The 4125-nt window shown below is 38.7% G+C and overlaps 1 long non-coding RNA gene across 2 annotated transcripts in view; it reads right to left on the bottom strand.

Annotated features, from left to right (window-relative positions):
* The window catches only part of LOC118177062, a 7677-nt gene extending 5348 nt beyond the window's left edge, over nt 1-2329 (bottom strand). For both annotated transcript variants that reach the window (XR_004755677.1, XR_004755672.1), the window contains exon 1: nt 2187-2329. This is a non-coding gene — a long non-coding RNA (uncharacterized LOC118177062). The remainder of the gene's footprint in view (nt 1-2186) is intronic.
* Between the last annotated feature and the right edge of the window lie 1796 nt (nt 2330-4125).

Here is a 4125-nt window from a genome sequence, read left to right as displayed (position 1 = left end):
GAAAGGAAAGGAAAGGAAAGGAAAGGAAAGGAAAGGAAAGGAAAGGAAAGGAAAGGAAAGGAAAGGAAAGGAAAGGAAAGGAAAGGAAAGGAAAGGAAAGGAAAGGAAAGGAAAGGAAAGGAAAGGAAAGGAAAGGAAAGGAAAGGAAAGGAAAGGAAAGGAAAGGAAAGGAAAGGAAAGGAAAGGAAAGGAAAGGAAAGGAAAGGAAAGGAAAGGTTGGAATACTGTCCAGTCAGGTGGCTTGAAAATAAAAATCCAGAATCTGAATCAGCTAATTTTGCTAGATACGGTAGGGGTTTCAATGCTTTAATTACTTATTTTAAAATGTTAATCATTCTTACAGTCTTATTTAGGAGCAGGGACAATCATTTATGAATTATTTGTGGAAAATCTAGCACCTGGAAGCAATTAAGATAAGGCTTATAATTTGGGGTATCACTACAAAGTAAGGGTTAAACAGTGATACTTTAAAGCCTGAAATTCTGCACTGGCAGTTCTGAGACAGCTCATCAGAGCACTACAAGAACTGCTTGTGCACATGACCCATCCTCCTGCTTACCCGTTTTCTTCCTTGGACAAGTCTATTAAACAAGAGATGGAGCATTAAGTGAATACTCAGTAATTTCACAGCTCTGCTCAGCAAGGTTACTTACAGTGTCTGATTCACTTCATATATTTTAAAGACAGATTAAGTATTTTGTTTTTATTTTCACTGAGCAACTTGATCAAACCACAGGGTTCCCCCTCTACTCTGGCAACTGCTTCTTTAAAAATTTGTTCTTCTTGCTGGCTTTAAATGCTCCTCTGTGGTGTTGCCCCAGAGTATTCCAGCCACTCCCATATTCTGGGAGAAACAATTCTGGCAGATATTTTATTTTCCTGAGTTAGTTCAACTGGCTGCATCATTTGTTTCTCTTAAAGCATTTTTACACAGTTTGACATTTGCAAGAAGATCAAGAAATTCACATGATAAATGGAGGTCAGCCCATCAGAAACAGAGCCCTTTTATCCACTAGACAAATGGCTAAATCTAAATTGAAGAAAATGGTTCTGAGATAATTTCAACCCCTTTTGTAAACTGTTCACACTAATTGCAGGCAGAGAGAGTTAGATGAAACTAAAATTGCTTGGACTGAAATTTAGCTCCTGAAATTTGGCAAAACAAAACAAAACAAAAAAGGCCATCTATTTATTCAAGATAGAGCTAGAATTTACTCAACTGTTTCTCTTCTTGATTTACACTGTCTGAAACTGAATGGTTGTACATTATAAAAATGATTTCTAGAGCAATAGCTTTATAGCTTCTAAATGCTGCCAGTGCCATAAACAGTGACATTTGTAAGTTGCTAAGGGAAAACCTTGAGAGCAGAAAGCTCAGACTTTCTCAGACTCATTCGGATAGATCTCAAGCCACAGCTAAACTCAGAATTATACCCTCAGTAAATTCAGGCCACTGTTTCTCAGTCACTAATAACTACTTAATTAGGATGCTCTCAACTGAGGATGAAGCCAGAAATGGCTCTCCATTAAATGTCTCAAACTACTAATATGTTTAAAGTTAAAAATGTGTGACAGTTTGCAGGACTGCTGTGTATATCTGCCTTATTACCAATATCCTGAAAATAAGCCAATTATTATTTGAAATAACCTACACTTTTATCCAACCCTTGTCAGATTCTAGGCTGATAAGAGGGGAAGAAAGAGAGAGGGTGAGAGCTCCCTTTGGTTTAAAAACAAAACAAAAAAAAAAACAAACAAAAAAACAACAAAAAAAAAAAGGCCCTTCACCTAGGAAGGGCCAAAAGTTTGGGTGAGGGTTCACTGTTGACAGTGAAAGCCACAGAAGTAGGAACTTTTCTCTGAAATTGAACATGTAACATTCAGAACAGAGAAAATGCGTTCGCAAATGCACAAACCCTCTCCGTTTCATGGGTAAATACTGCTTCTTTCCAGAGTTGCCTTTACCATGGCTTTAAAGAAACTGCCTCCACATGCACAAAGCTATGTGCATTTTGACTGTGCCCACTTAATAACTAAAAGCTGCTCCAAAACTTGTTATAGCAAAGATTTCTGTAAAATCAGGAATTTGATCTGTCTTCTTTCCTTGTCATCTTTACTTCCTCTCTCTCTTTCCCCACAGGTAAATTCTCAACACCACATCTTATGCAGCTGAAGGTTTGCCTTACCTCTGTAAAAATGAAGTCTAGCTGGAAAACTGTGTTGCTAGTCCTCCTGCTTCAAAACCAGCAGCACTGCTAATTACCTGGGCCTGAGGAAATAATGCGGTGATTTACCACCTGTTTCTGTGCAAGTCCTGTGCCTATGCTCAGTTCCCAGGTGGTAGGAGGGGAGAGGAAGAGAGAAGAAATGCTGAAGTACTGGTTAGGCTACAAAACACAGGTGGTAGCACCGCTGCCACACACACCTCATGTACCAATAGGAACCGGGTTTGTTCTGTGTAGAAAACTTCAGTACAAGCCAAACCGCTGCATACATACCAACCTATAAATCTGGGCAAAGAATTTTTTGCAGTTCCAGGAAGGCATGTAAATAAATGCAGCTGTACAGTAAAACCATACCCTACCAGGAGGGAAAAAGTTTATCCACACAGAGAAAACCCGAAATATGTAACTTGATCTTTACAGTATAGTACCTGCTTTATAACAAGACTTCTGCAGAGATTTGTTTCTTGTCCTCACCAAGGGACTGCAGTAGCTTTGCTTCTGGGAAAGGAAGGGTGATCACTTCCTTTGGCTACCCTGACTTCCAGCTGTTCTGTGCGTGAGGGTAGCATGCTTCAGAAGAGCTGAATAAAGGCATTTAGTATCCCTCAGTTCCCTTCTTTTCCTCTAGAGTGGAATTCACAGAGAGAAAATAAGTAGACTTTAGGCAGAAACAGTGAAATATTATCAGTCATCCAAGATGTTTGGTGAAGCAGAAATCATAGTTTCTTTAGGATCAACTCAACAACCAGAATAACATAGCTAATTATTGTTTATTTTAGTTTTCAATATAACTTAGTTTAATTAATTATTTTCTGTATCAAAACTTTGATTTGCTTTGTTTTCTTTTCCATTGTTTCAGGCCAAATCAATTCCGCAGGGTACCTAAAGAGTTTCAGGCAATTTAAGGGAGCATTTGCAGAAGCAGAAGGGTTTATTCTAATAAAATATTTTGCCCAAAATCCTGATCATCTGTAACTGAGTGCTCTTGATTGCTGAGCTGATCACTTGCACTGTGGTCTATGCACATGATTATACTTCTGCTAAACAGATATTTGCAGAGCTATTTCATATAGGACATACATAACAGCACTCTTGCCTCATTCCTACTGAAAGTCCCATAGGAATGAGATGCAGTGTGAGAGGCACTAAAGTGGTGCACCGGTCAGGAAGAGGAGGATATCAACTTAGCAGGATCTGTTGTCTTGCAGTACCACTTTGACAGTTCAGCCTCCCCATGTCTTTTTCCCAAAGAAAAATGGCAAATGCAGAAACTGTACCACATCTGGCTCTTCCATTTGGCCCCTTTTAAAATAATCCTTTTAAAATCTATTAATAATTATATACACCATCTATACATCCATGCAACAAGGAGCTGCATTAAACTCTACACAGCTGCTTATTTGGAAGAGCTGAGCTGACCATACTTCCTTGAAACAAGCAGTCATTCTCTCTCTCAGATTTCTTTTTCTCCTTTCCTCTTGATTTTTGTTAGTATCATGAATTGCAATATTACTTTAATAAAAAATGTTACGACATCAGGGTTGAACTTTTAAAAACAACAGTGTGCCTTTGTCTTTTTGGTTTACATCATATTAGTACAGCCTGTTTCCCACCTCCCATCATTGCCCAGTTCCTTCCAGTCCACATGGCTTGGGATAGCATCCTAAAATAAACATCTTCCAGCCCTCTGTCTGGGCTCTAAAATTCCATCCTGAAAAAAAAGTAGAAAAAAAAAAAAAAAGTTTCATGTAACACTTTGTTACTTTCTATCTTGGAAAAAAATCTGATTCCTTAAGCTTCCTGGCTGCACCAAGAGGGCCCGCCGCATCTGTGAAGCTCATTGACTGTGCGTACTGCCACAGTATGAAGCAAAATTTCAGCTTTATGAGCGTTAGCTTGT

This window comes from Oxyura jamaicensis, chromosome 1 (genome assembly GCF_011077185.1).
Source record: "Oxyura jamaicensis isolate SHBP4307 breed ruddy duck chromosome 1, BPBGC_Ojam_1.0, whole genome shotgun sequence".
In the NCBI taxonomy this organism is placed as follows: Eukaryota; Metazoa; Chordata; class Aves; order Anseriformes; family Anatidae; genus Oxyura; species Oxyura jamaicensis.
Note: the sequence above shows the minus strand (reverse complement) of the source record. Positions and strands in the feature narration are given on the sequence as shown.